General features: G+C 36.8%; 1 protein-coding gene and 1 long non-coding RNA gene across 46 annotated transcripts in view; both read left to right on the top strand.

Moving 5' to 3' along the window:
• Window positions 1-23,765, top strand: part of LOC105468849 (discs large MAGUK scaffold protein 2) — a 2,241,192-nt gene that overhangs the window by 2,101,023 nt on the left and 116,404 nt on the right. The window lies entirely within an intron of this gene.
• On the top strand, window positions 3,409-12,356 carry LOC139357653 (uncharacterized). The gene is made up of 2 exons (XR_011611226.1): window positions 3,409-3,584; window positions 5,490-12,356. It is a non-coding gene; the product is annotated as an uncharacterized lncRNA (long non-coding RNA).

The following is a 23,765-nucleotide window of genomic DNA, read 5'->3' as shown; positions in this document are numbered from 1 at the left end:
CACACACACACACACACCCTATAGTTAGCTGTGAGAACTCATCTTTTCCTCATCTTTGAAAAAAAAAATAGGATGTGTGTGTGAATAATCTCTCTATCATCAGCTTATTTTAACTGGCATAGGCATACATATGAGCCTCTTAAATGCTTTGTTGACTATGCCTTATGTTCTCAGTTTCTGGCCCAGAACCTGGGACATTAGGGAGGGTTTCAATAAATGTCAATCACATCACATCACATCACATTACACTCAACTTATCTATAGGCAATTTATCTAAGAATGTCAAGGATCCCAAGCACTATTAAGAACAAATCAATAGCCAAAATAAATGTTGCTAGGAATATAGATTTTCCAAGCTCATGAACTTAACTCAAAGATATCGCTACAGCCCCTCATGCAAAACCTATTTAACATTAGTTTAGTTATTCTAAACTACTAATACTGCTTTTCAACTCACTATAGGTTACAGGTAGGGTCATGAGAGCAAGTAGGAGCATTATCAGAAGAAAATTAACCTGGGATTGGCGGGGGCGGGGGGGGGATGCAGTGAGAGAGAGAGAGAACGAGCAAGTAAGACTCAAAGAGATACTAACCAATGATTATAGAGTGCCTACCCTGTGTTTGAGGCTTGATAAACGACACAGGATCTTGTCCTCAAGAAACACAACGTCTAGTGGCAGTGGGAGCTACACAGGTAATTCCACAGTATTATGCTGTTATGAATAGCTATTCGGGGCCCCATGGTGTCACAAAGGAAGGGGTAAGTGGTCACTCCTAGTCACGGAATTGACAAAGGAAGGGCAAGATAGGTTTCCTAAAACCTAAGATGTTTTTCATATCTTTTGAAGGATTGGTGAGTGTTTATTAGAAAACCAAGGATAGGGAGGGAGGCAATAGATAGTTATCCAATCAGAGGGAACAGTTTTCCAAACAGAGGAAGCAGGATAAGCAAAAGCAAGGAGGTGTGAAATAGCCTAATGCCCTCAAGAATGTACCATGCCAGACCTGGTTCAGCATGACAGGAGCCCACTCACCGCGGGAGGGGTTAGGCGAGAGGGAAGGGGAAGTTGCAGAGGTGGTAAGGTGAGCTCACAGAGATATTTACATGCCTTCCATGCTGAATTTGGACTTAAGGCTGTAGTTCATAGAGAGCCATTGAAAGAATTTTCTGTTTGTTTTGTTTACTAAGCAAGCATGTAAAGTACTCAGATGTGGTTTTAGTAAAACTACTCTTGCTAAGTGCCAAGGAAGGACTTCGGGATGCTGAAAATGGAAATAGGGGAACCTGTTTGGCTGCTGCAGCAATTCAAGCTAGAAATCATGAGGCCCTAAACTAAGGCCTAAGCAATGGGACTGGAGAATATGGGGCCGATGAAAACCAGCTGGAGGTAAGGCCACAGGATTTAATTGTGTGGCAGATTTAGGGCAGGGGCAGACAGCTTTATACATCTCAGCAGCCTTGAAGATACCACTGCATGATACGCAGTGCCAAAAATGATATGTCGAATGACAGTCATGAGACTTCAAAAGAATTTAAATTATGTTCAGTATACTCTGTTTGCTAAAGCAGTGAAGAGTAATATCTATTTTAGAGAAAGTTCTGCCTGAATAATTCATTTACATTTAATGTATGACTCCCAAAGATCCTAATGATGAGCTTTAGTGTATATAAAGATCTCAAGTTTATGAAGTAGCTAGTATTAAAGAGTATCCATTGGTCTATTACCTCATTTAAGCCTCAAAATAACCCTGCTGGGAAAGTACTCTTAAATCCAAATGCAGATGAGCAACCCTAAAGCTGGGACAGAGGAAATCAATGTTTGAAGATCACACGGCCAGCAGTATTAGAACGATTTTGACTTAAAAATCCAGGCCCTTTCTACTACACTGTCATTAGCCTAACTTTTCCAATAAGCAGCCAGGTTCTGACTGAAATGAGTAGCTATTAAATATTGTAAAACTGAAATACGTGCTTGGAGTTTGTTGTCCCATCTTTCACTTTAAGAAGGTGCTCAGGAGTTTCTGAAACGTTTTTGCTGGGAATGAGGAGACGATGATAACTTTTCTGAAAGAACAGCCAAAGAGAACAGATAGAACATGTGTGGAGCTGAGAAAAGTATTCCAGTAACAGTTGATCTCATTTTTTTTTCCCCTTCTTGGAAATGCAGAATTAAGCATGTGCCATCTTGCCCATGCAAAACACATATCCTCTGAAATGATTTTGAGATGTAAATTAATTCCCACCCTGGAGCAAATAGCAAATCATCCAGGCAACCTAGTCCTGTAGACTAAAATAGGGAGCATCAGACCATGACTCTCTCTTGCCTGACTCTGGGATCCTAAACACGCCCGTTAATTGTTCTATGCCTCAGTCTCTTCAGATGCAAAAGGAAGATGACAATACTGGCCTTCTTAAGATGTTGTAAAGATAGGCAAGGGAATGTCAGTATTTTGAAAGGTCAAATATTCTTACAATTGTAGAGTTTATTTTTATTCTATAAGAAAGTTTTGGTTTTTGTGTTTGTTTGTTTGTTTGTTTGTTTGTTTGTTTGTTTGTTTTGAGACCGGGAGCTCACTCTTCCAGGCTGGAGTGCAGCTGCGCAGTCTCAGCTCACTGAAACCTCCGCCTCCCAGGCTCAAGTGATCCTCCCACCTCAGCCTCCTGAGTATCTAGGACTGTAGGCATACACCACCATGTCTGGCTAATTTTTTTTTTTTTTTTGGTAGAGATGGGGCTTTGCCTCAGCCTCCTGAGTAGCTGTGACGACTACAGGCACACACCACTACGACTGGCTAATTTTATTTATTTATTTATTTATTTATTTATGGTAGAGGCGGGGTTTTGCCATATTGCCCTGGTCTGAAACTCCTGGGCTAAAGAGATCCTGCCACCTTGGCCTTCCAAAGTGCTTGGATTACAGGCATGAGCCACTGTGTCTGACCAAATTTTATTCTATGTTTCCTAGATTAAAAAGTAGAAAATTTTATCTCATTCTATTTTCTTCACCAAATATTCTTTGAGCACATACCATGTGCGGGTACAGTGGAGGCACAGAGTTGAATTAGATATATATCCCACTCTCAGAGAGCTCGTGATCCTACTACTTAATTTTGATGTCTCTTGATCTCATTCATGAGACATGTTGATAATTCTCTCATTTATGTTGTCTAATTTAATCTTTACTTTATCTTTTGAAGTAGGTTATCTATCCATCCCTATTTTGTAGATATGACTGTTGAGCCTTGGCAGTGACTGAACTGGAACCAACCCCAGTTTTTCTGACTCCCTAAACTCAGGTCTCCTTTGATCATCACAGAATTGCTTCGCTGTCTCAGTGAAGAAAACAAGTATGTTCATAATGAGCTCCAGTAAAAATCTGATGACAGTGAGGAATCTAAGGTAGGAACTAAAAGCTATGAGAACCCAGCGAAGAGAACAATTAATTTTAGATTAGGTCAATTCTCAGAATGTATTTTCATAAGAAGAAACGTTTGAAATACATTAGGAAGAATAACCAGAAAAAAATAGAAAAAGAAAAAATGTTCAGCAGAAGGAGCATGTACAAAGGTGTGGAGATGAACAGGTAAATGTTGTTTGGGAACAGTGAACATAATGGGATTAAAACATGAAAACTACAGATTGAATTGTTTTTAAAGATAGATTAGGTTCAGGTGAATGGAATCTTGAATATCATGTAAATAACTTGGGACTCTAAACAGTAAGGAGTTTGAGCAGAGGAGTGATGTAGACATATTGGTGATTTAGAAATTATCCCAGTGGTGATGGGAAGGATGGATCATAGGTGGCTGAGACCAGAGGTTGGTAAACCAATTGGGGACTATTATAATAACATAGGCAAGGATAAAGAAGGACCTGGATTAAAGCAGAGGCAATGGGGATAAATGAAGAGGAACAAAGCAACATTCTAAATTATATTCAATAATTATAGCAATGTTAGATTTGAAGGAAAGGGAGAAGTCAATGATGAGCCTGAGGTTTCGGGCTTGGGTGGTTGGATAAATGGCTATGTCATTAACTAGGAAAAGAAATATAGGAGAAGAAACCAGTGTTATGGGAGGAAAATTATTTTTTATTATGTCAACTTTAAGGGAGGGAGGAATGGACATCCTCCCCTCACATCAGATCATCGAAGCCAACTTTGATGATTTGATGTGGTGACAGTCATAGTCATGGTTTCCTTGAATCTTGTTATTATGCATGTTTTATTTGATTCAGTTATATAGTTTAAGCTAATTTTAGGGTTAAAATAAGGTCCATTGTGCTGTGAGACTTTTATGTTCAGATCATGTTCTTGCCAATATGCAAAACAAAGGAATACATACATTTTAAGGGTTGTATACATTTATTACCTTAATATCTGTAAATTTTTCCATCTGGATAACATTTTGATGTATTGTCTTATAATGCACCTATTACGACATCATCTCTACCTAATCAAGGGCATAGTTATGAGATTAAGGGCCAGTTAATTGATAATGGCAGACTTTTGTTTGTTTTTGAAACTCTTGTCATCCATTCTTTTTGTTCATTACATTCTTCTATAAATTGTTTGCAATGTGATATTTTACATGTTAAAATGAACTTGCATTTCAGTTAAATGGTGTCTCAAAAAGGCTGGAGAATCAAAGACTGAAAAAAAAAGGAGTAATTCAGTTTGCTGAGGATCAGCCTGAGACCACACTAGTAACACCATTTTTAGCTCCCTACAAAGTAATTTGGTTGAGGAGAAGTTCTACAGCAAATCAGCCTGAATTGTTCAGTTTAATTGTGGTTACAGAGCCACTTGTGCAGTAACATTAATTACAATGAATGTTTTAGCCATTAAAGCCTGACATTAATTTGGTGCCTTGGATTCTTAATGGTAAGAAAAATGAGGAGGATGCCCTGTTTATCTCATTTAATGCCTGGAACACAGTAAGTTATCAACAATTTATCCTCAGTTTCCTCATCTGCAAAATGCAAATGATAATAGTCCTTACACAACTGGATTTTGAGAATTGTAAGAGAAAAGACTTAATACATTATCTAGCATAAAAGCACCTAATGCCTTCATTAATAGTTGAAAAGCCAGTACAGCAATGCTTTATTTAATACACCAGAGCTGGGAGAAAACTCACCTTACATTTTATTTACATTTGAGAAATCAAAGGGCCTAGAAAGAAGTGGTTTTTTCCCCCATAAATAGATTTATTGCTTGTAAAGATTTTTTGCTCTGAGATAATTTAAAGAATTCTATAGTCAGAATGAACTTTTATCCCATATGCGTTGATAAAAGAATATGCCTAAATACCTGTATAATGTGAAAAGCTGAGAAACTCATTACCACCACTACATAAAGCCATTATGAATTTCATTAATTGCTGTGGTACAGATAGTAGAAGATCTACCTTTTAGTTCAAACTCAGCTCAGCTGTATGGAACCTAAGGCTATTCTATTTCTTTCCTAAAATCTGGACCCTCTTTAAAGTACAGACGAGTGGGAGCCCACTTGCTTTGGCTGAGAAATTCCATACAAAACTTCCAAGACCAAGTATTGCAACTCTCCTGGGAATGGACATTCCACAACCCCCGTGGCAGCTCAAGAATTAGAAGCAACCCAAAGCCCTTCCTTCCCATCCAATTTATAAATCCTCTCCTAAGTATCCTTTATATATGGCTTCTCTTCAACAACCTCTATTCTTAGATAGTTTTCCTGGTATTTAATATAAACCTTGATTGCTTCAATGTACAACAGTATAGCCTCTAATTTTATGCTTTTTGGACCAAATGAATGTTCTTTAAGCGTGTTGTCGGTTTAAACAAGATCATGCATCTGAAATGTCTATGTAAATTATAGAGTGCTGTATAAAAATTACTCAAGACTGTATTAACAAAGCTAAGATAGACAGTGATGCAACATAGTTCTTAAATGCAACAATCCTTAAATTAGCTTCACACATAAAAGTTTATTTCTTATCCATACTACATACCAATCAGGGCTTGAGGAAGGGCTCTGCTCCACACAGTCACTCAATACTCACAATGATGGAGGTGCCACAATCTTAGAGCTGCACCATTAGAAATAAGTTCCTTGATAGCCAAGGTAGAAAAGAAAGGGTTGCATCCTAACACACTTGCTCATAGACCATTGACTGAAACATGCCACAAGGCCCTGCCTAAAGGGTTCAGGAAATACAGGGAACACATCAGTATTTGGCAAGCCATAATTGTCTCTTTCATAGTATTTCTATCTAGGCTAAGCAAATCTGAGGGCCTTGTATTTTTTTACTTCCCATTTTAACCTTTTATTTGCTATAATACTTATCTAGGTTTACTTTTGGTTTATGATATATATAGCCAATTTTTTAAGTAGTCTCAATAAGGACTTATTCCAATGCTCAATGGAGAAAAGGAATTATTGCATGCTGTTTAATCTGTCAAATGACAGCACTATTTTATCATTTTTTTCCCAAGCAGTGAGAATATTGTGACTTGGAGAATATTACAGTTTTATCCTTATCAGGTAGGCAATTTTATGTTCATGTTTTTACAAATATCAACTTCATACTTGCCAGGACTGGATTTCCACATGATTTTTATAGAAAGAAATGATCTCTATATAAATTCTATAGATACATAGATTGATTATAGAGAGAAACGATCTGTCTATATAAACTATAATTCACTGTCTCCTATTAAAAGTAGCACGTTTGCCTATAATCCCTTTGCACTTTGGGAGACCAAGGAGGACAGATTACTTGAGCACAGGAGTTCGAGATCAGCCTGGGCAACATGGCAATATCTTGTCTCTATTAAAAATATTTTTTAAATAGCTGGGTATGGTGGTTTGCACCTGTGGTCCCAGCTGCTTGGGAGGCTGAGGTGGGAGGATCACTTGAACTTGGAAGGTGAGGTTGCAGTGAGCTGAGTTTGCACCATTGTACTCTAGCCTGTGTGACAGAGCAAGACCCTGTCTCAAATTAAAAAAAGAAAAATAGTAGCCGATTCAATGTTAGATGGGAGAAAATTAGAGCTGATATGGCTGCTTATAGCTAAATATTAAAAGAGGAATTTTTTAAAAAGACTCTAAGCAGCAGATGTGTTGTTTTCTTTTTTAATCCAAAGCACAACAATAATAGGAACTACATTCTGGAATGGCTGCTACGTGTTAGGTGCTTTACAAAGATTGATTCATGTTATCATCACAGCGCATCATAGCCACATAACTAGAAGAACAGTCAGGATTTAAAGTCAGATTGTTTTTCTTTGAAAGCCTGATTTACTAGTGTCAAGGAAAACAGCTTCTATGGCCATTGTCCTTCTACCAACTTTGATTTTCACAACCCTGGTGTGAATTCATGATAACAATACCTGCTGTGGGTTAGAGAAAACATTACAAGGAGGTAGTTAAGAGCACCAGCTTTGGTGCTAGATTGCCTGATATTATAAACTTGAGTCCTGGCTCTGAGATTTCCCAGCTGTGAAAACTTATACAAGTTGCTTTTTAACTTCTCAGTGCCTCTGTATTCTCCCTCAAAAAAGGTGAATAAATAGTATCTACCCTATAGAGCTGCTATGCAGATTAAGTAGTTACTATAAGTAATACACTTAGAACAGTGTGTGGCACTCAATAAATACTGGCTATTAATTTTGAGTTCTGACCCTGTACCTCAGGGATATAGGTGAAAAGCAGGAAGAAAATGATAGTTTTAAACAACTTAATACACCGATACTTTATAGACACAATTATTTCATTCAACCTCACAACAACCTCATTAAATGGGTTATTCTCATAAGAGAAGTGAAAGCTGAGACACAGAGAATCAAAATAATTGACCCCAGTCACCTAGATGGTAAGTGGCAAAAGCAGGAATTTATCCCACATCTGTCTGTGCTACAACAGAAAAAAAAGTGTTGAAGTATATTTACTGTTGCGTTTTTAATGGAACACAAAAAGATTCTCCCTATGTTGGCAAACATAGTGGGCACAGAATGACCCTTAAGTTTAAGTTTACTCCACACAAATGCCAAAAGGCTGGCAATGCTCTTTTTTTCTGGTTCCTGACCCAGGCAATGCCCATGTCCCACTCCTGAATGATGCTGAGGGCTTGCTTGCATCCATCCAGATTCTCTAGCTGTCCTGAAGCACCTGTTTTTATCTGTTCCTCTACCTAATGCTCAGCACTTGCACACTGCCTTTGGCTAAATGTCATGCCCACTCTGAAAATCTTATTTCTTGAAGAATCCTTTCTGGTTTCACTAGGAGAAGGTTGACTTTAATTTGCCCTAGTTTCTCTCTTTGTCTCTTGACATTTTCTCATTTCTTCTATCTCTTCTCTTTTTTCCTCAGGCATTGTCAGGTTTCCCAGGCCCCATCCTCATGGCACATAACTATACCATGGTAATGAGATATCTTGTTCTCTTGTATTTCCAAGTCTTGAATGTTGACTTTTCTGTTTCTTCCAGTGTGCTCTGGTAGGAATACTCAAAGCTTCAGAATTTTTTAAACATGTCTAGTAATAAATGCTTAGAAATTCTCTTTGAGAAGGGAGAATGTCACCATTTTCACTTGCAAACTTCAGTAGAAAAATACTATTCGAGTAATGTTTTCAATCAGAAAAATATCCAAATGTTGGTTATGTGTTAATTCTTGTTTCAGTCCAAGTTTTAATTATTCATCCTTGAGTCCCAAATTCCACATCACAAGGGATGATTATTAAATGAAATGAACAATAATAAATAGAAGGTATTTTGTACTACATCATATAGTACACCAATATAACTAGTTGAGGTGTATAAGGGGAAAATCACAGAAAGTTTGACTGTATCTAGGGGCACCTATAGACAAGCTACACAAGCTATCTCTTTATAAACAGGCCAAAAGTAGCCGAGAGGGTTGTGGGTTGTTGTGATGGTATGGTACATTCCCTGGTCTTAGTCACTGGTTGTTAGTTATGCCCAGATCAATGTCTCCATCCTGTTGGGGAACTGATCTTAACCACTACTATTTTAAAAACTTATTTCAACATTTATATTATCATTTAAAGATTTTACTTGATTCTTTACTACAACTGTTGTTATCACAGTGATAGTAGAAGAATCTTAATTATTTCCATATAATATTTTATGATTACAAAATATTATTTTGTAATAACATTACAAATATTACAAATATTTGCAATAATGCTACCATTCTATCTTCAAACTCTACTGAGATAGGAAGGTCACTTTACGAATGAAAAATTTAAAGCACAGAAGCAGTTACACGATGTGCTTTTTATTTCAGTCCTAAAAAGTAGAGGAGTAATTTCACTATAAACTACTTGAAGGCAAAAACCATGTCTTATGCACATTTCATTTTTCACAACGCCCAGTTCTGTGCCCAGTATAGTTGACTGAGTAAAGGAATGAATGATTTTTAACTTAGGGCTTGCCTAAATTACTGATTTTGACACTACAATCTCCTTTATGCCTTCATTCTCATCTTGTCCCCTTCTCCATTCTCACCCTTCTCCCATCAGCTGCTAGCCCAGGACAGGACACATTCTGTGGAATGGCAATGGCTCAGCATATAGCTTACAAATCCTCTATCTTTAGAGTTTCATTTCTATTATCTCTAATTTTTGCTTCCATTTACAGCCAGGATCTAAAACTATTTTATATGACAGTCTATTATTTCACAATCCTCATTTCACTGAGAACATTATTCCAGTTTCATGGTTCCTCTTCAACCAAGTAATATTCCAGTATATGACCTGATTATTGACCAACTTCAGTAACTTCGTTCTCAGACCTAGCACATAGACCTTAAGTTACTCATTTTTGGTGAAGAGTATTCTGATTGAATTCATGACATTTAGAGTAATCCCTCACTTACGCCAGCAATATTGTTATATGGAACTGGGCTATCAGCTCCTTTACATTGTGACAAACATTACCGAACATATTTTCATAAGTGTATTGACAAAACAAATGTTTAAAACACTACAATGTGCTTAGCACTGTGTTAGGTGCTAGGAATAAATGAGTAAGATAGTGTCTTCCACCACAGACCCTTAGTGACTCATTGTGACTCTGATACTAGGACAAGTGACTCAGTACAGAAGTTTATAATAGGAAACAGAGACCTGGTTAGTTTTGTGTTTTGTTTCTCAGAAGCACATATAAGTATCTTGATGTTGTCCTTTACAAGTGTTCCACAAAATTAATTTGAATGAGAAGACTAAGCCTGGCTTCTCATTGGATACACTTTTTGACACTGAGTTAATTATAGAAAAAAAATACAGATTTCTTTTCCATGATTCAATGGAGCCTGACCAGTCAGCCAAAATTCTGTCATTCTTGGGCTAGATTAAGAAAAAGCTATGTCAAAACATCTGATACACTACAAACATATTTCTGTTGAATTTTGCATTTTGAATCTTATCTATTTTATTTCAGTATATAAAGTGTTCATTCATTACTTTATTAATGAAACATATCAACTGAACAACAATTAAATAATAGGTATTTTGCAAGGTGATGTGAGAGAATAGTCATAGATTCTTGTTCTCAAGAAACTTGTTGTCCACAAGAAGAATTGAGGCTGGTCTTTGAAATCCCTATGGTAAAACTGTATCAGTTGATTCATTTAAGACCACTTTTAACCCAAAAAGGAAACCCTGACATTTTGCAACTGCAAGTTACCTTAGAGATAAACCACTCCAAATCTTCCATATTACAGATAAAGAAGCTGAGAGTCAGTTGAAGAATTAATGCCAGGCCCCAGAGAGTAAAAGGAAGAGGTAGGTCTAGAATCCATTTCTCAGGTTCATAGTTGGTGTTCTTAGCCACCATGCCACACTGCCCCTAATAATGGACTCAACTAAAAGTACAGTGAAGGGCACTGCCCAGGCTTGCAGGCTTTCGGTAATATGTTCATGAGCATGTGTGAGGGGCAGTGCAAAGAGGGCAGCCTTCTCTGGGGGACACCTGCTCTGTCTGATATGATTAAAGATTCCAGAGGAAATTTCTGACTTTCCCTCTTTGAATATTTAGCATTCAAAGAATATGTTTTGTCTTTTGCTAAATAAAGGCTGAACAAATGGTAGTGGAACAGAATTATTTCTTCTTATTTAATTAGTGCACTTTTACTAAAATGAAACTCTCAAGTGAGAGATTATGCAAATTAGCTTCTGTACTGATCCAATAGCATTGGGGTGAAAAGAAAAGAGCAAGAGCTTTAGAGCTAGACACCCCCAGGCTGGTACCCTGCTCTCATACATTTTATCTGTGAGATTTAGATAAGTCATTTTGCCGCTTTGAATCTTCATTTCTTCCTCTATTAAATGGAAATAATACGTATCTCTCCTGCTGGGTTGTTATACAATTTAGCAATAATTATAGTAATGCACCTCTGTGCCTATCTCTAAGCTAGATGTTTTCTATACATTATTTCTCCATAGCTGTACAGTATAAGTAAAGCATATAGTAGAATGCTTGTCACTGAAAGATATTTGTATGCTTCCTGTTACTACTTAACTAATCCTCGCTTGAAGAACTATCATTATTGCATTTTGTCTGAAAATCAGAATCTTATCTACTAAGGCCTATAACAGACTTATAAATCCCACAAATACAACCAATCCATTAATGATATTGCTAGGGAATGGGGATGGCCTATGCAGGAGTGACTAGTGCTAAGTATGAACCAATTTGTGATTTTGCTGATGAGCCATGGGCATTCCTCCTTTCTTGTGAGGATAGTGACAATGTCTTAATTCATAATTGCATGCCCAGCATCAAACACTATGCCTGGGATATGATCGGCATTCAGTAAATGTACACAGACCTGAGGTGAAAGATGTCTTTTTGGTGATTGGATCCCCATCCTTGGATTGGAAAAGCCTAGAGTCTGACAGTAATATTCTGGTAACTTTGGCCTGGACAGTCTTGGAACCAAAGCAATATTACCAGGGGCAGTAATTCCTGTGGTCACCAGGGCAAAGATTCCAAAGTTGGCCGGGCATGGTGGCTCATGCCTGTAATCCCAGCACTTTGGGAGGCCGAGGCGGGCGGATCATCTGAGGTCGGGAGTTCGAGACCAGCCTGGCCAACATAGAGAAACCCCATCTGTACTAAAAACACAAAATTAGCTGGGCGTGATGGCGCATGCCTGTAATCCCAGCTACTCAGGAGGCTGAGTCAGGAGAATTAGTTGAATCTGGGAGGCAGAGGTTGTGGTGAGCTGAGATTGAGCCATTGCACTCCAGCCTGGGTAACAAGAGTGAAACTCCATCTCAAAAAAAAACAAACAAAAACAAACAAACAAAAAAAAGAGTCCAAAGTCAGAATTCTAAATTCAAGAACATCAAAATGAGAAGTAGAAGGAAATATGGGAACCTAGTATGTAATTCTTCCTAAACTCAGTTTCACTTACTGTTCCGTTAGGATTTTTATGTGGTTCCATGCTGGGACCAATAGAATAGAATGTTTCAAAAGAAACAGTAGGTATTTCCTCAAATCTCCTTTAGCTCTGATTAATGCACTCTTACTCTTGACACTGAGGCACACCCCAGATTCAATGTTATATCGTTTCAAAACTTCCGCATAGGATCTTTTTAATTTCCATTTAAATTTGGGACAAGGCTTGCTGGGGAAAAACAAAAAGTTCCTCTCTAGAATCATACTTATTTTCACCTGTGATAAACCGAGTCAAAATTATCTGATAAATGAACACCACAATTCAAATGTATGGCAGCTCTTATGTCTTCTTGCAAGGATGTATTTTTTTTTAGCTGAAATAATGTTATTTCCTCCTGACATGTATTTTGGGGTAATTCTTTAACATAAAACAGAGCATCTTGCTTATATAATTATTATTAAGCTCTCTTATTAACAGTGTAATTCTGTGTTCTTTTTCTTGAATCTGAGCCTTTCCAGGGAAGAATTCTTCTTTTTAAGGCAGCAGTTCCCAACTGGACTGTCTCAATACACTGGTTTATGTCAATTTTATTCCAGGTGATTTTAAAAAGAAAACGTTTGACAAGCTTAAGCAAAATGGTAGTAATATGTCTCCATGGAATGGACAGAAGGGCAGGATTAGAGCTATGTGTCACCAACACATATTGGGCATAGGAGTGCCATCAAGACTCTCAGCCTTCCAACTCACCCTCTTCATATGGAGGTTTGAGATCTGTAACTGTGGACAAGTTTGTTCATGAATTAGTCTCTCAAAGCTTCTAATTAGTACATGTTGAACTTTCTGCTACAAGAGAAAGGTTGCCAAAATGAAAGAAGGATGAGAGAGAACGATACAGAGAGGAAGGGAGGAATAAGGGAAGGAAAGGGGAGGTGAGGGAAGCGGAGGGGAGGGGAAGGGAGCAGAGGGGAGCGGAGGGGAGGGGAGGGGAGGGGAGGGGAGTGGAGGGGAAGGGGAGAATGGGAGAGGGAGGGAAGGCTAGTCTTTGCTTCTCCTGGCTGTATTAAGTGCTCTCCCACAGAAACCAGGGTGTTGGAGACAGGAGTGGGTAGTGGTACTAAGTAGACAAATATATCACCCAATGTAATGTGTTACTATTAATGAAGTAAGTTTTGCAAATTATTTTCTTTATAAATTGGGTAAGATTTAAAATAACTCTTTTATGGACAGCCCTTTCAATTGCTTGCATTCCAATATGTCTTTCCTGGGTAGGAGAGAAAAGGAACCTTATAGCCATCTTGGCAGAACTTTATTGAACTAGCCCCTAATTTCATGTGGGCAGAACCCATATCTATCTTTGTTAGCCCTAGTGCCTAGCAGAGAGTAGTGCTCAATAAATGTTTGTTTTTTCCTAATAGTTGTGGCATTTATTGTTTTAGGGATTGCAAATTATGATTTTTATAGTAACTGTCTTTTAAATTTTAACCATGGGCATGTATTTTAATAAGGAAGGAACCAAAGTAGAGGAAAAATGGGAAGAATCCAATTCCATTTACACTGTACATGAATACAATGATGTTGCAAATATTTCTATTAGTAATGTCACAAAAAAGATCAAGAAATAAAGTTATATGATGATACAAATGAAATTTGTAGGAATGATACTATTAAAATTAACAACAAACATTGAGATGTTCTATGTATTGTGACTTTAAAAGTATGTAAGTTGTAGCTGTTTCTCCCTCAGTGGCACATACTGACCACATTTATTATTTATTTATTTATTTATTTATTTATTTATTTTGAGATGGAGTCTTGCTCTTTCGCCCAGGCTGGAGTGCAGTGGCGAGATCTCAGCTCACTACAACCTCTGACTCTCAGGTTCAAGCCATTCTCCTGCCTCAGCCTCCGAGTAGCTGGGAGCACAGGTACATGCCACCATGCCCAGCTCATTTTTTGTATTTTTAGTAGAGATGGGATTTCACCATGTTAGCCAGGATGGTCTCGATCTCCTGACCTCATGATTCGCCCACCTTGGCCTCCCAAAGTGCTGGGATTATAGGCGTGAGCCACCGCGCCTGGCCCAAAATTATTTTTTTAGCCATTGTATTGTTTCCTGTAAAATGGCCAATTTTTTCAACCTTTAGATCTCTACTTTCACTTTAGACATGCTTATTAAAGAGCTTTAAGGAATAATACCACAAGTAAAATAAACATCTGCAAAATCTGCACATAATTTGCATTATTTTTGTCTTTACTTTTTGGTCAAAATCTAGATCCAGTCATAGGAATATGGCGATATCCATTATGCTGGTTTGGCCAGAAACAAAATTTCCATAGCTATATAGTCTAAGGCATGGACGATGTGAGAAAGGTAGTTTTTAAACATCAAATAGCAAATGAGAACAGCTGAGAAAATAAAGCAAAATATGATATAATTGCATCAGCTTCTGGAGTAGAGTTATTTTCCTACTTGAAATTAATGTGTAGAATAAATGTGACATTTTATTTGCCAAGATATTTAATCTCTCAAAGTCCAAGTATCTTACATTAAGAATTTTGCTTACCACAACACATTTCTTCAGTTGACTGATTGTGAAGAAAGTGTTTATTCCTGGAGTTTTGTGGAAGAGGGTAGTGGAAACCTCTTCCCTACCAGAGAGCTGTTATTGCTGAGGAAAGGAAAGAAGCCCAGAGCCACATATATCAGAGAAAAATCCAAACACATGTAAAGCAACAAGGAGGAAAACACAGTGGGGAGGGAAGCAAATATTCTATACCAGCCAGGCCTTGAATGCTCAATTCTATCACTCACTGTCTGTGTGGTCTGAGAACATTCTTTGTATGGCTTGAATCCTTAAGACTTGTTTTATGACCCAGAATATAATAATCTTTGTTGATAAATGTTACATATGCACTTGAAAAGAATATATCGTTGGATAAAATATATATATATATAATATATATGATTATATGCTATTATACATATAAAATATATTCTATTATATATATATCCTATTAGTTCTGTATATACAAACAATTGTATATATCCTATTAGAGCTATTAAGATACATAATCTCCTATTAGAACTAATAAGAGATATATATATATTCTATTGTTTATTAAGTATTAACTTACACTGTCACAAGGTCCCACAATAGGGTGTCTGTAAGCTGAGGAGCAAGGAGAGCCAGTCCAAGTCCCAAAACTGAAGAACTCGGAGTCCGATGTGCGAGGGCAGGAAGCGTCCAGCATGGGAGAAAGATGTAGGCTGGGAGACTAGGTCAGTCTCTCCTTTTCACGTTTTTCTGCCTGCTTTATATTCGCTGGCAGCTGATTAGATTGTGCCTACCAGATTAAGGGTGAATCTGCCTTCCCCAGCCCACTGACTCAAATGTTAATCTCCTTTGGCAACACCCTCAAAGACATACCCAGTATCAATACTTTGTATCCTTCAATCAAAGCAAGTTGACACTCAGTATTAACCATCACAGTGGACAATTGTTTTAAGGAAGTTTAAATAACAAGAAAAAGGCTTACATATTCATCTGCATAGTTACCATTCCCAGGGTACTTCCTTTATGTATATCCAGACTTCCATTAGGTGTCATTTCACTTCTGCCTGGAGTCCTTCCTTCACTATTTCTTTAAGTGCACATCTGCTACTAAAGAATTCTTTCAGCATTTTACATTTGAAAAAAAAATCTTTATTTTGCCTTTATCTTTGAAAGATATTTTATCTGGATATAGAATTTTAAGTTGACTCTTATAGTGCAGGTAACTTTAGAGATGTTGCCTTCACTGTTTTCTTACCTATCTTGTTTCTGATGAGAAGCCTCTTGTCATCCTTGTCTTCCTTGTTCTCTTTGCATGAAGCATCTTTCTTTTTCCTGGCATAAATAAATTTTTTCTTTTTATTAGCGCTTCTAATCTGTTTGATTATGATGTGTCTTGGTATATTTCTCTTTATGTTTCTTGTGCTTCTGTGGTATTAAGCTTCTTGGATTAAAATATTCATAGTTTTCAATAAAATTTGGACAATTATTGGTCATGATTCCTTCCAATATTTTTCCTTTCCTTCTCACTCTTCCTACACTTTGGAAACTCCAATTAGATGTATATTAGGCTACTTGAGGGTGTCTCACAGTTCGTTGATACTCTTGTCATTCTTTATAATTATTTTTTCACGGTTAGTTTGGTTAGTTGGTTAGTAACTAACTTGGTTAGTTTCTATTGCTATGTATTTTATGTTCATTAATATTTTATGCAGTGTTTAATTTGCCTTTAATTCTATTCAGCATACTTTTTCATTTTCAACATTGTAGTTTTTATGCCTACAAGTTTAATTTGGATTTTTTTATATGTTTCATGTCCCTATTTAACTTGTTGACCATCTGCAATACAATTATAGAATTGTTTTAATGTTCTTTTCTGGTACTTCTAATATTTGTGTCAGTATGGGTTGGTTTTGATTGGTTGCTTTTTTCTCCCCTTGTTGGTCATATTTTTCTACTTCTTTTCATGCTTGGTAATCTTTGACTAAATGCCAGACATAGTGAATTTTACTTTATTGGGGCCAGATATTTTTGCATTTCTGTAAATAATGAAATGTATCATGGAACTGATCTTTTAAAGTTTTGCTGATCTTTGTTCAAGTTTTGCTTTTAAGTTTTTTTTTACATGGGAGGGCAGCATTTAGGGGTAATTATGTTTTACTACTGAAGCAAGACTTTTCTGAATATACTACTTAATGCCCCATGAATTATGAAGTTTTCTAGTTCAGCTGATGAGAACCAGCACTAATCTCAGCCCTTTACAAATGCCAAGTATTGATCCTACTCATCCTTCAAAATGGTTCTTTCTCTGGCCTCTTGTAGTTTCTTCATGCACACAGATGCCAGCCAGTACTCTGCTAAATACTCAAGAGTGATTCTCAACATATTTCCAGAATTTTCTTTCCATGCAGCTCTCTTCTCTCTGATACTCTTTTCTGCAAACTTTAGCCATGTTGGTCTCTTCAGATTATCAGTTCCATGTCTTCAACTAAGAGAGTCTGCCAGGCTTCCCCTAGGTTCTTTCTCCCTGCTTGATGGCCTGGAGACTCTGTCAAGGCAGTAAGCTGGGGCAGTTACCTCATTTGTTTCCCATCTACTAAAGATTCTTGTCCTTCATTGTCTGATGTCTGGTGTCTGGGAAATCATTATTCCCTGTAGTTTGTCTGATTTTATTTACTTTTGGTTTTTTGAAGCAGGAGGTTAAAGCTGATTTCTCTCACTCCATCTTGCATAGAAATTAGAGTTCCTTCTTTCATCTTTAAAGATGAAAGCTGCTCACTACCTATCTCATATACCCTTGGAGATGCCATGTCTCTAGCTTATCAGATGTAATTTAGGTTCAGCCAATCAAATGTACTTAGGCAAGTCTTAGAATATGGAAATGAGTTAGAAATTGTACTTCCTTTTCATCTGCTACTTTTTTCTGGCATACACAGTGGTTGTAAGATGTATTGGGCTTTTCTGAGCTGTGCTGTCAGAATCTCCATTCTTTAATCAATAATTTCACAAGTGCCAAGTGGTTGTGCCTAGGGCATCTACTTTTTAGCTGTGCTGACATAGGAACTGTATCATGTCCCTGGATCCAATCATTTTAGGCAACATCCTGATCCCTGGAGCTTAGCTAAAGTGTGCATTCTTGGAAGCGACAGCTCTGATGGAAGGTTCTTGATTACTACTTTCTAGTTATGGCAGAGGTAGCAGCTCATCCTGCAGATTTTGAATCACGAGAGTTTGGTTCAGTTCAGGATAGAGGGAACCTATAATACTTTAATGGTTCTGCTTGTTCAGGTCAGAATGACAATGTATAGAGGCCATCAGAAAACAGGCACTTACAAAGGTAACTTGAGAAATGATCAGATCACAGCACATAAAAATTTTAAAAGGCTTTTTTAAAAAATCAGAGAATGACTATGTTGTATTTCCTTATACATTCATTTCCAACCTTAAAAAATACTGTCTTATATGCAATATTTGTATTTTTATAGTTTTATTTATCAAATATACTTGGGATAAGTTTAGTCCCTACATATATAAAAATATCTTTTATACTCCCCTGTATTACCTGTAAAGGAAATTTAAATTGATTGAAGTATGTCTACATCATCTTTAAAATCAATACATGCTGATATAACAGCTATTTATGCAAAAGACGGACACTGTCATTTGAGTTTCACTTTTGGCTTCAAAGGACCCTGCACCTTTCTCCATCTCCAGTTTCATAACTGGGTGCCTGTAAAAGAATGTGGTGAGGGGAGGACTTCTCTAGGATTAATTACAGAGTTTAGAATAAGAAAATTAACATGTCTAGCATGCTTATTATGTGCCAGGCTCTGAAAAATGCTTTTATATGTTACCCCATTTAATCATTACAACAACCACATGAGAAGGTTTTAACTATTTTACATATGAAAAACATGAGACTCAAAAGTTCACCAACTCAATATAGAATACAGCTAGAATTCAATACAAATCTATCCATATCCAAAGCTTGCTCTTTCCAATATGTTATACTACTTCCAAGCACTGTTGTAAAGTTAATTGTGCTCCTCCAGGACCGAACCATATATAGTTATCCTGTATTGGCGGACAAACTTATCCGTTGTTCATTCAAATGCACCCAGTGATACATAATCCCAGGGCTCAGTTTGCTTAGTATAAATAAAAGGTTCCTACATTTTAGCAAAAAGTGATGCTAAAATGAAAATAAATAACAAAATGCCCAATTATTGACAATTATCTACTCTTCTCAATAAAATGTTACCTTTTTTAGGTTAGATTTTCCTTCAGCTTCCGAAGTTTATGTTTCTAGAAATGAAGGTAATGATTTTTGTGTTTTTCTGGGACAGTGCAGTGTACTGTTAGTCTGTTCTATAAAAGAATAAGGTGGCATCATTCATCAGAATCATTTTAGTAGTAAATAGACTTTGATATGCAAAAGAAGAGCATTCTGGACAGTCTCTGGATTGTATTTATGCCAAATATGTAATTATATTCCTCTGCAAATGAACTCAATACTAAGACACTTATAGCCACATCTCTTATATTAGTGATAATTTGAGCAGTTATATGCCTAACTGATGACATAGAGATGACTAAGACCTGAATCTGACTTCAATTGGAGACTATAATCACCATTTTGGAATTGCTCTTTTGTAATCATTTTGATAGGATAAATCACATATTTCATGACTTCATAATTTATTTAGTCATAAATTGATTCTAATCATGTGAATCAGGCATATTTTTTACCCCTAAAGTAAATAAACAAAAAAGTTTACTAATTAGGTTAGATCAACATATCAATTAGTTGGGAAAAAGGAGTAAAACAGCATATCGTTTTCAAATCATAAAAAGCTACTAAAAAACTAAATGGCACATGAAACACTTAATCTGGCAGAATAATTCCAATTAACCAGAAAGCCTTAATGATGCTGTAAAATGATGGGGTGGGGGTAGTCTTTTGAAATTAGAAGAGTCAGGTTCAAGTCCTTAGTGTCACTATCATTATTTGGATGGTTATCAGGCAGAAGAGGGAGTGGACTTACTCTCTGTAACTAGAATTAAGGAATTCATTCAGAGTAAGAAAAGACTCTTGTATAACCAAGAGACCCAGCCAACAAAGAGCTGAGTTGCCTTACTCAGGAGTGAGCTGCCTCTCCACCTCAGCAGATGCTCCCGCAGAAGCTGCATAGCTGGCCATTTAAAAGCCTTTCCTTCAGTGGTTGAATGTGAGACTAGAGTTTTCCATAGACCTTCTGATTTTGGATGGCCTTACATCCTCACTGCTCATATAGCTTTCTGGGGTTCTGTACTGAGTATTCAATTGCCTTGAGTACGGGGAGATAGGTCTACTACCTGCCTGTATCATCTTAATTTTTTCTTAGAAGCTCCTAGGTTTTATCTCTGACCCCGAAACGTAAGAGATTTGATCCTGTTTTCTAGCTTTGTGACTTTCTGTCAATTTCCAACCTTCCTTTTCTCAAAATTTAACAGTTACACAGCTAGTCAGATTATGTCTCTTATCACTGACTCATACTCCTAATCTTCTCACCTGTATCTTAACTTCTCACATTCCCATTTCCATTTGCCATGCCCCACAAAGTCCTTAATAAGTGTCTGTAATAGATGACTTCAAGCCCAAAGGGTGTGCTTTTCAAATATAAAACAAAAATATAAATTAATGAATTATAGTAAGTTGGAGTGAAGGTTATAAGATTCTTCATTTTAAACATTTTTAACATTTAAAAATGTTTACTGTATAAAATTAGGAGGATACAGAAAAATGTAAAGCCAAAGATAACCCACTCATAATTCCACCACTGCAAAGGAAACATTATTCTTTTAGTATATATGCTTTGTATCTTTATATATATGTAAAATGAAATTACAATCACACCTCCATACAGAGTTATGTTTTCTTTTACTTACTTAGCATTATATTGTGATTATTTCTCCATATTATTATGTATCCTTTAGAAATGTGATTTTTTAAATGAGTACCTGATATCAATAAAAGATAAACATGAAATATGAAAATATTAAGATCAACACATCAGATAATGATGTTGACATTAGCCATTAAAATTACCTTTGATCCCATACCAATCTCTAGCATCTTTCTGACTATAATCAGCTTTCAATTTAGAATTTCTTACAGAGAGAATATGCAATGAACAGCTTCAGTCCGCTCATCAGTAATATTTCTCACTATATATAATAACCTATCATTGTGCTTATTAATGCACACACCTCTATTCGGCTGAATAACAGTAGTTTTATCTGCATAGTCGTTATTTAATTTAATCCTCACAAATTCCTTGTGAGTAAGCAGAGTGGGTGATGCAATCTCTGTTTTAATGAGGAAAAAGAGGCTCAGAAAGTCACAAAATTGTTCAAGGTCATCTTGACAGCAATGGATAACCTTTGCTATAAAAAAAAAAAAAGGGGTTTGAAAGTTCATAAGTGGAGGAGGTAGAATTCAGGCCAGATTTTTTTTTTATTTTAGATTCCAGTGTTCTTAATATGTAATTCTTTGACCTCTTGCATTGTATCTTGATTTAATAAACATTTGCTAAATTGCTTGAGTTAAAGTAATTGAATAAACAAAACAAATTTATTTCAAAAAGGAAAAACCATAAATATGTATTTAAATATAGTGACTAGCTGGGCGCGGTGGCTCACGCCTGCAATCCCAACACTTTGACAAGCTGAGGCAGGTGGATCACCTGAAGTCAGGAGTTCAAGACCAGCCTGACCAACATGGTGAAACCCCGTCTCTACTAAAAATACAAAATTAGCTGGGTGTGGTGGCGCATGCCTGTAATCCCAGCTACTTGGGAGCCTGAGACAGAAGAATTGCTTGAACCCAGGAGTTAGGGGTTGCAGTGAGCTGAGATTGCATCATTGCACTCCAGCCTGGGCAACAAGAGCAAAACTCCGTTTCAATAAATAAATCAATAAATAACTATAGTAACTCATCTGTCATTTAACCTAAGCGTAGATCCCCATACACTTTTCCTCCATTACTATTTACCTGAAGTTCTTCAGAATAAAATGATTAAGGAAATTGATCTAAACTATTAAGAAAAGTGTTTGATGAGAATATGTGTTTTCCTGAGTATTCTAAAAATAACAATAACCAGTAATAGTAATAACAGTAATGATATTCCTTCACATTTGGATAGTCATTTGCAGTTCACAGGGTGCTTACATTATTTCTTTAAATTCATCACACAGATCCTGGGAACTAACAAGAATTTTCATCCTTACTCTGTATGTTAATGAACGTCACAGGTCTCAGAGTTTTACCTGTGAACCGTGGTTGCAGAGTTTTGATGCCCCCCAGTAGACTCTTGTGATCAGCATATGAGTTTGAGGGGGTGTGTGTTTAAGGTGCTAGACTGATGGGACCCATAACTAGCGTGCTTGACAGTGATATTTAGAATAACAGTAACAAGTGGATATGAAGTAGTTACCATGTCCCAGACACTGCTAAGTGCGTGAAGTGACCAGCCATAGGTTTAACTTATTTTTTATAGACAAAGCAAATAAGCTTAGTTCATTCTCTCTTTTCATGGGGGAGTGTGATGGAAAGTCTGACTGTCATTCAACATGTCTTCATGAAGCTAATCCCATGAAGCTGTCCTGTTTAAACAGATGTCCTAGTTCCGCTGCAGCTTGAAGAATTTTTCAGATGGGATGAATTTTTCTGACTGGCTTGGCTGAGTCCTTCCACATGGCCCCTGCCATGGCAGAGATCTTCCTAATATCCTGCTTTGTTAACCAGTCCCCTGTCTAGGCAGTATTTTCATCTGTGTTGTGTGATGTGTCCTCTATTAACTCAAAATCCCCATTCTCCACTCTTCACTGCCCGACTTACAAGGATAACAGAAAATATCCCTGGGTTTGACTCTCTCTGCCCCCTACATTGGCATCATATCCTGGAGCAATCATTATATAACAGTCCTGGGTTTGCATCCCAGATCAGCTTCTTAGCCAGAGCCTTTTGTATAACCTAAAGCCACTTCACCACTCTGATCTTCAATTTCCTCATCTGTAAAATGAGGATTAAAATGTTGAAGAGAAAAAAGGAGATAATATATGTAAAGGACTTGACATATAGCAAAAAATTCAATAAGATGGCTGCTATTATTGAGATTTTTGTTCTGATTCTTAAATCTGTACTCTTTCCATTTTTCTGTGCCATTCTGCCTGTCATATGCCCCCTGACATGAGCTTACTGACATAATTGTCAGAAATAGCACTGTGATTTATAATGGCCTTCAGAGACTGTCTTAAGAATTTAGATGTACTTCATTGTTAAACGAATCAAATTCAGAATTGAAAAACAGAGCACAAAGCTTTCAATAGCAACCTACTTTTCTGTACTTAAAACAGATTTTTTAAATGAATTTATTAATGATATTTCTGGAATACTGGCATTCAAAGAAGGAAAAATCTGTACTTCGGATCTCTGAATGACTCTGATGGTCACACCTGAAACTGGGATGTTGTGAAAACCAACATTTTTCCTTTGTGACAGTGATAAGTAATTTAACTCTTTCTGGGTTGATTTCTCATTAATAAATCGAGGAAACAGGAAAGTAAATGATTATGGAAGTAGGGCTTCAGTTTAAACATCTTAAGTCCTCTGATAGAGCAACACTGTGGGTAGGTCAGCAGACAAGAAATAATAATGAAACACAGTTGTGTATGCGATTTTACAAAGCTTTTTCCTTCCATGATCTTTTCTGAACTCATGACAACTTGGGAGGGGATGAGAGAGAGAATTATCCATTGGACATTTTCC

Source organism: Macaca nemestrina, chromosome 12 (genome assembly GCF_043159975.1).
Source record: "Macaca nemestrina isolate mMacNem1 chromosome 12, mMacNem.hap1, whole genome shotgun sequence".
NCBI classification, from domain to species: domain Eukaryota; kingdom Metazoa; phylum Chordata; class Mammalia; order Primates; family Cercopithecidae; genus Macaca; species Macaca nemestrina.
Note: the sequence above shows the minus strand (reverse complement) of the source record. Positions and strands in the feature narration are given on the sequence as shown.